This window comes from Cyprinus carpio, chromosome A4 (genome assembly GCF_018340385.1).
Source record: "Cyprinus carpio isolate SPL01 chromosome A4, ASM1834038v1, whole genome shotgun sequence".
NCBI classification, from domain to species: domain Eukaryota; kingdom Metazoa; phylum Chordata; class Actinopteri; order Cypriniformes; family Cyprinidae; genus Cyprinus; species Cyprinus carpio.
Genome location: NC_056575.1, coordinates 3,775,434 through 3,784,714, shown reverse-complemented (window position 1 = coordinate 3,784,714; position 9,281 = coordinate 3,775,434).

The following is a 9,281-nucleotide window of genomic DNA, read 5'->3' as shown; positions in this document are numbered from 1 at the left end:
AATCATTAAAAACATTTTTTTATTTTCAATTATTTTAAAGATGTTCCAAAACAACTAAAACTGAAATAAAAACCATATAGACAAATAAAAAAAATTAATTGCTAATAAGCAATACCTCTCCAGACTCAAAATTTTAATAGAAAGCAAAATTCTAATAAATTCTAAATAAAACTTATTTTATTTCAGCTAGTTGCCTAGAAAATGTTTCTCACTTTCATTTAGTTAATTTGATATTTTAGAATAAATTTGAAATAAAATTAATAAAAACCATATAGATTAAAAATTTATAAAAATTACAAAATTACTTACAATTTAATTTAAAATTGTAAATAAAAAATATTATAATAGTATTATAATAAATTATAATAGTATCTCAATTTTATATATATATATATATATATATATATATATATATATATATATATATATATATATATATATATATATATATATATATATATATACATTTTTTATTATTAGAATTTTACTAAAAAACAGAGGAAAGCAATCTCATTGGACACTGTCCTTCACCTCTCTTTGATATCTGATGATGGTTGTACAAACGTTCACCAACCAATAGCAGGACAGCCCATTACCCTTACAGGATGCACAGGGCTGCTGATATAGGACTAATCCATTAACCCATTATTCAGGTAATGCTGTCTTGAACTCTGGATGCAATGACTTTTTTAGTCTTTCTAGCAAACGTTTGTTGCATAATCCTGTCAGTGCAGGTAAACAAAACATCTGGATCTCATCTGTAGTGTGTTACAGCACAGTCAGGAGGGCGTATGTGTGCGATGACATCATACGCGTCTTAGTTCTTGCCTCCATAATTGGCCCGTTTCCTCCATCGGCACAGAACACACAAGTGGAGCCAGACACATGCTCACAGGGATTTTCCAGAAAGACGAGGGGCCCTGTTTTAGGGACGCTGAGGGGCTGAAACCACTGTAAATGTCACAAATGAATGAAGGGCCTCAACCCAAAATGCAATCTGATCCAGAGAGGCCCTGGGCATGCCGTTTGATCTGCTTGACATTCCATCTCCGAGAGCCAAGACAACAGACATTACAGCATCTCCATGTTATGACATTATCAAAACTATCTTCACATGTATATTGTTAAGAATTGCTCGGGTTTGTTTGTGTGTGTATGCATTTTAAATGTTTAGCTGATGCTTTTAAAACTGGCTTTTTTGAGTTAACATACACACCCTTAAGATCTCTGGCATGAAATCTGGATGTTTTTTTTTTTTTTTCAGAAATCATCTGCAGAGTGATTTTCATCCAGGCTAACAGGGAACTTTCTCACAACTTTCACTAATGGATTTTAGATGTTTTATAAATGTTAGGAGAAAACATTAGTAATGTGCTAAACAAAAACATTTTAGTAATGTGCAGTATCCTGCCAGAAACAACCTATAAGTGTACTAAATCATTCTAGAAACATGTTAAAACATGCTAGTAATGTGTGTAGTAATATGCCTCATGCTAGGATATATTTTTGTTGGAAGTGCTTTGATACATGCAAGCAGTGTGCTAAATCATGTTATCAATGTTAAAACATACTAATAATGTGCTAAATGATGCTAGCAACATATTTAGCACCGTACTAAAGCAACATGTTAAAACATGCTAGAAACAAATCATGCACCATGTTAAAACATGTAATAAACGTGCTAAATCATGCTAGAAATATGCTATTAACATCTTATATCATGCTATAAACATCTTAAAACATGTTAGAAATGTGTTTAATGATCCTAGCAACATGCTAGCAAAATACTAAATAAGGGGTGGCGAATGTCAGTCCTGCAGAGTTTTGCTTCAACCCTAATCAAACACACCTGAACAAGCTAATCAAGGTCTGAAGGGTTAAAGGGATACTCCAACCCAAAATGAAATTGTTGTCTTTAATTACTCACCCCCATGTTGTTACAAACCCGTAAATGCTTTGTTTGTCTTCGGAACACAATTTAAGATATTTTGGATGAAAACCGGGAGGCCTGTGACTGTCCCATAGACTGCCAAGTAAATAACAGTGTCAAGGTCCATAAAAGGTATGAAAGTCGTCATCAGAATACTCCGTCTGCCATCAGACATGCAATCTGGCTTATATGAAGCGACGGGAAAACTTTTTGTAAGCCAAGAAAACAAAAATAACGACTTTATTCAACAATTCCTTTAACAACAGTCTCCTCTGTGTCTCTCCATATCACCGTATGCTGCGTATGCTCTTCTGTATCATATGCATTTGTAGGTTGTGTTGTCTGTGTCTCTCCTTTGTCAGTGGTCTCCTCTGTACATACACGTTCTTCGCTTACAAAAAAGTATCCCTTTAATGGAAAGCTGCACGCAGGTGAGATTTTATCACAGTGGAAATTGAAGTCTGCAGGACTGTGGCTCGGCTGGATTCTCCACCCCGTACTAAATCATGTTGCTTACATGTTAAAAAATGTTAGCAATTTGCTAAATCATGCTAGCAACATGTTGAAAAAATACTAGCAATGTGTTAAGGCTAATGTTCTCATAAGGTTGAGAGAACACATTCTTAGAATGTTTTTAAAAAATGTCCTTATGATGTTATTTAATGTTCGAAGAAACTTTTTGGTAACCTTTAAATAATGTTCTAATCATGACAAAAACACTGGACAATTTCACATTCTTAGAATACTAAAAATAAACATTCAAATAATGTTTTGTTAGGTGAAAATAAAGTTAACATTGTCAGAAATGTTTTTGTAACTTTTAAATAGAACGTATAAACGTTATAAATATGACAAGAAAAAAAAAAAACATTTTAGCATTTCAGAAACATTTCAAAACAATATTGCAACAATGTTTTTATAATCTAAATTTGTTTCCTGCATGGATCAATGTGGTCTAACTATGTTTGGATGATCATTTGGCTTTATAGAGCTGTCACTGTGTAACTGAAAGGCATCTGTGTGCTTTTTCCTCAAGATTAGTCTTGCATGCCAACACTGTGATGAAGTTCTAACTATTGCTTCCATGACTTGTGCAAAAAAGACGTGTGTAACTCTGACAGAGCTGCTAATGTTTCACACTGATTTGACTGCAGCTCTGTATGTCTCTTTCTATGGGTTTGTTTAGCAGATACTGTGATGTAGTGTAACATGGGAAAAAGCAGAATAAGCTTAGCAAATTTGCTACTAATTACTAAACATTGCCGTTGACAACTCTTGCTATATTGCCCTTTACTCACGTCCCAGAATTTCATGCCGGGCTGTGAAACTGATGATGCAGTGAATTCAGTGCCATTGTGGAATATGCAGTCAAAATAAGATTATAATGACCATTAACCCTTATCATACAAAAAGTTGTCTGATGAACAAATTCTGAATGGGACTGAATATGCTGACATGACTGAAATATAATGCAAACATGCATATTGTGTTGTTTACCCAAATATCTGCCACAGGGTTGTCAGCTAAATGATGTGCATGTGTTTATACATTAAACTCAATCTTGACCTCATTCACACAGTTCTATTTTAAAATGTCCTAATTCATCATTTCTCTCACTTGATATCTATATTTAGTATATGATACAGTATATATATAAACACATACAGTATATATATATATATATATATATATATATATATATATATACACATACAGTATATATATATATATATATATATATATGATTAATCGCATATCTATATATATATTATGAATTGTGAAAATTACATAATTTAAGACCTTTATACAGTGCATACCTTTGAAAAGACTGTAAAGAAGACTGTCTATCCCTCACAGCCTCGTTTTCATCCTCATTTTAAATTCAACATGGTGTCTAACCTGACTAAAGTCAATTATTTATGACATTTATTAGTGGTTTCTGAGTAAAAAATGTCTCCTACACCAATTTTTTTTTCAATCTATATATTTGTTGAGGATGTGATGATGTAATTCCTGATATGGAACTTGTGTCCGGAAGCGGAGGGAGAAATTGATCCCTTTGGGCCACCGCAGTCCTGGGAAGATCTGTGTCAAGATCAGGGACATCTCTCATTTTTGCAATTCTTCCCTTTCTTCCTCTCATATACAGTATCAGGCCTGTTTTCATCAATGTTATGAACATCTCTGCTACTCCTCACCAAATCAGTGACTGCTGGGAAGGGTCAAAGACCTCCTCTGGTTTGACCTTGCGGAGAAGGTTGACAGAGATTTTCCAAGGGGCATCAGTTATTATTAGACTATCTGTGAAGATAAACTCAATAAATCTGTGTGGGAATGGATAATTTGAGCTTGATGAGTCTTAGGAAGTGGTCATTCTCATCAGCTCTCAAGAACACACACCATTTATGCTGGTTTTCTGCAATCAGAGAGCGATACTGTAATGTTGTGGAGAACATGTACTGCTCTATGCCAGAAACACTGCAGTATTTTGCACTAAACCATGGGAAAATCAGATCTGCCCATTTTGGTATGGGAAATCTATTTTTGGAGTGTGGGATGGACGAAGAACATTGAGTTATTTTTCTGGTTCTATGAGTTTTTGAAGTGAGGTTTTTGGATGTTTTTGCTGGTTTATGGGACACACTCAGAGGCCAGAAGAGTTGTGCATACTATAGTGCATATTATGTGTTCTTTTCATTTTCAACAAAACATGAATCCTCCAGCTGTTTACATAATAAATCTCTGAGGATACAATCATCCTCTTCTCATCTTTGCTGAACTTGTTCTTGTAATGTCATCCCCTGATGATAAGACTGGAATGTTTAAATAGAATGAACAAGTATGTCAAAATGGAATGAATCTGGGCAGATAATGGAAAAAACAGGTAAAGTTGATAGTTTAGAAGTCTAGTCTAGAAGAAAAATCATGAAATCTGATCTGAAGAGAGAATTAGCTAAATTGTGTTTATTGCATTTTTTCCCTTTAATATTTGTCTTGTAATCTTATTTTGGAAAATACTGACATATATAAGTAGATGTATAAGATATGGACTGCTTTTATTGACAAGTAGATCACGTGGGATGATGATTTCTGATGTGAATTTTTTGTTTATTTTTAATAAACAATAACAGATACTGTAATGATTACTGTAACTATGATTTAATTAATTTTCTTGTGTTAAATTATTTATTTTTTACCTATGCATTTTAAGTATATGTATATTTTCTGTATATTACTATGTATATATATTTTTTTCATTATTATTTTCTTATGCGTTTTTATTTTTCTGTATATTTATGTTGATTATTTGTAGTAGTATAGTTGTATTTTATTATACTGTATATACTGGTGTGGGAAAGTTGTAATCGTTCTGTATTTTGTGTATGAAGAGTAGAAATAGTCTAAAAAGAGTGTATGCAGCCAAAGTCAATGTGAGATGTTCAAAAGTAACACTGTCTTCTTCCTTATTTGGTAGAAACAGCACATGTCAGAAAACGCTCTACCATGCCTTGATGTGAAATGTTCTCTTGAAGTTGCATGGGGGTGATGACAGGCCTCTTCTGGTTTGTGGCTGAAATCAGCACAGTCCAGGGAATCTGCAGTAGAATTAAATAAAGCAATAAGCCAGTCAGGAGAATTAGAAGCTAAAGCTGTAGCTGGCTCACAGAGGGCCGTTTATGTGGCAGACGGCTGGGGGAACACAGCAGGAACACAGCGTTGGGCTGAGAAACATCTATCCTCTGTATCAACCTCTGTTGTTTCGCATCGTCAAGCTTGATGTCTGTGACTGATCAGAGGTCAGCTTTGATCCGAGTGCTGTTTAGAAAACAACTGCTGATTTTTATCTTGGTGTTTGAATATATCACTTTTTTTCTTTTTTCACTCACTTTGAATGTCACTCTCTTCCTGGTCATTTCCTTTTGACCTTCAGTCAAGTGCTGTTTATTGTGAGACTAAAATTCCAAAGTGGTTTATAGAACCAATCAGCTTCCTCGCTATAATGGAACCACACCCACATAGAAGTCTGTGACTAATCAAATCTTGCATGCTGTACTGTATACTTCATGTTCCGGACACGAGTGGGGCCTCTGCTTAGAAAGTGAACGTTACATGAGTGCAATCCTGAGACTTTTCAGTTTGTTTGGTCTGGGTGGAGAGTGAATGCTTAAGTTGTTATAATGTTGTCTAAAAGACATCAAGTGGTAAGAATGCATTGAAAAAATGGCAGATGGCAAATGTACACACTCACTGAAGTGCTATCTAATTCACATGGTAGTGTTTCCTCATAACGTGTGAGTTTCTGCTGATCTTCCTCTGTTTGGAGATGTGACTGAGGATGTGATCTCACTCTTCAGAAATCCAGCCTATGTGACTTTTTGCTTATGACTGAAGCCAGGCTTGCTTTATACTGGACACCCCACCCTGTTGCTTTCTCTCTCTCTCTCTCTCTGTCTCTCTCTCTCTTATCTCATGCAGGAGAGGCCATTAGAGGCGTGTAATGTCCATCCATACTCCAGATGGCATCCCGGTGTGGTTTTATCCCACGAGTGAGTATGAGAGCTTCATCTCCAAAAACACAGACTTTTTATCCCTAATATTTTGTTTTCATCATTTACCTAAAATAAATTATTTCATTCATATAAACCGAGTGTGTAGTTTTTCTTTTATTTAAACATTCATAAAATTATATTATAGTTATATATTTCATTTTGTAAAACAAAAATATATTTTATGCATTTTTATAAATCTACACAATTATTTGATAGATAGATAGATAGATAGATAGATAGATAGATAGATAGATAGATAGATAGATAGATAGATACACATCTCAGAGCAACACAGCAGTTGTGTTTAGATCAGGGGTTCTCAAAGTTTACATTCAAAGGTCCAAATCTGAATTCTCATCAACGAGAAAAGGTCCGAAATAATTGTTATTTCAAAACTCATTTTTAATAAACATGCTTATAACTTTATATAACAATTCAACTTAATATATGCAATTATCAAATTCATTAGGTCTTCAAGTCATACTTGTGTTTACTTTGAACTGTTACATAAAGTACTGCATTTTTATACAACTAAATGCCCAATGAAGCAGTTCTCATGTACATATTTTCTGACTTACAAAAAAGTCGGTAAAAACTGCAACACTGGTTCGTGCGTCCCTGTGTGTGCCACGGAGATCTGAGTGATATGAGTGCACTTGAAATCCCGGATCGAATTCCCTCCGGACTGGAGTCCGGACTTTGAGAAGGGATGTTTAGATCATCATTGAATCACTGTGTTTGAATGAATCAGTTGAGTGAATAATTCAATGACTCACTCATAAAGACAGTCCCTTGTTTCGATCCTCATTAGTTCACTGTGTTTGATCAAATCTGTTGAGTGAATGATTCAGTGACTTAAGGATACTGTGTCAGAAATCGCGTACCATCTAAATAGGTACTACATTTGAATTTGAACTTAATTCACGGCCATTAAAAAAGTAGGTTCTATATAGTATGAATATGGGTAGTATGAATTAAATTTGGACATACTGCTTCTGCCATGTTGTTACTATCACATAACCTACCAGTGTCAGTTGTGTCCCTTCACTGATATTAATAAATACTCTCCTGTGGCCTCATGGGATATTAAAGTGCCCATCGGCTCTGCACTTCAGAATCTGGGCGGAAGTACTACGTCATTCGGGTACTTTTCACCTACTGTTTTCCGAATACTTTGAAATTACATGCTACTTTTTTGTCATACTGGTTTTTGCATACTATATGGTAGGGAAGTATTCTATTTCAGAAACAACAAGAGTCACTTGTTCTAATCCTGGTTGAATTAGTGTGTTTAAAGGAATGGGTTGAGTGAATGATTCCTTGACTCTTTCATAAAGACAGTTGGTTGAAAACTATAGCATTATGGTGTACCCTGTTGAAAGGGTCAGTATAATAAAAAATAATAATAAACACTTATTGTTGTCTGCATGCTTATATATTTCTCCACACAGGATGTATTTGTTATTCTAAAAAAATAGAAATGCATTTAATCCCACATGCTTTGCACAACTACATGTCATGTCATGTTTGAGATGTTCATGTAGGCAGCCAGGTCTGAATAAAAAGTTTTATTTAAAATATTAATAACTTAACCACATACACAATCATGATACTTGTAGATTATTTTTTTTCTGAATTTGCTAAATTTTATTTTTTTTTGATGTATTATGGTTGGGAATAGATATGAATTTGCCAACTGATGTGATAAGACCATGATGCTGGCATGCAGAACCGGTATGCAGCAGGAATCTTTGGATCAAGGTAATTTCATGCTTCTACACATTTTCCCAGGCGGCTGAGGATTCCTTTACCTTTGTGCTGCTTTGGAGTGTGATATGGGCTGACATGTTGTCATAAGATACACACATACACACAACCCTACGTGCACACTCTCTGACAGGGACCAATGCATTCATCTCAGTATAAAGTGGGTCAAGTGGGTCGTGTAATTATTTATGCTTTTATTTAGTTTCATCAGTCATTTGAAATGTTTTATTTATTTATTTATTTATTTTTAGCCTTTTAATGCCATTTTTAGATCTGCATATGTTGAAAGGTTTCTCGACAAATCTCTAACCAAAAAGAAAAATCCTCTTTATAATGAGTCAGTATGATAATGAAAGGAATTGTCCACCCAAAAATGAACATTTTATGAAAATTTACTCACCTAGATTTGGAAATTTAGCATTACATCACTTGCTCACCAATGGACCCTATATGCAGTGAATGGGTGCCAAACAGCAATCCACAAGTAATCCACACCAGTACATCAATTAACATCTTGTGAAGTGAAAACCTGCATGTTTATAAGAAACAAATCCATCATTAAGATGTTTTTTTAACTTCAAACCATCACTTCCTCTATCCACAATATTTATATCTGCAGTGAAAAAGTCATCTTGTCTGAATCAGCAGAGAAATATGCACAGATTAAGTACCAGTTACAAATGATAACAGTCCAAAACAGTTCTAAACAAATATGTTCATGGATTTTGATGTGAGAGTCAACAGGGGACAGACTTTTTCACTGGAGGAAGTGTTATTATGGATTATTGAGTTCTATTTTGCCCAGAAGCAGTTTAAAGTTAAAACGCTCATATGATGGATATGTTTCTTACAAACAGTTGTTTCCAAATCTGTTCCGATAAAGAAAAAAACTCTTGGATGGCCTGAGGGTGAGTACATTTTCATTTTTGTGTGAACTATTCCTTTAACGTCCGGCATTCCTCTCCCTGCCAATGTCTTGTAGAATGCTACTGAATTATCATCTTCTATTAATTCACAAGATGGATGCTTTTGGG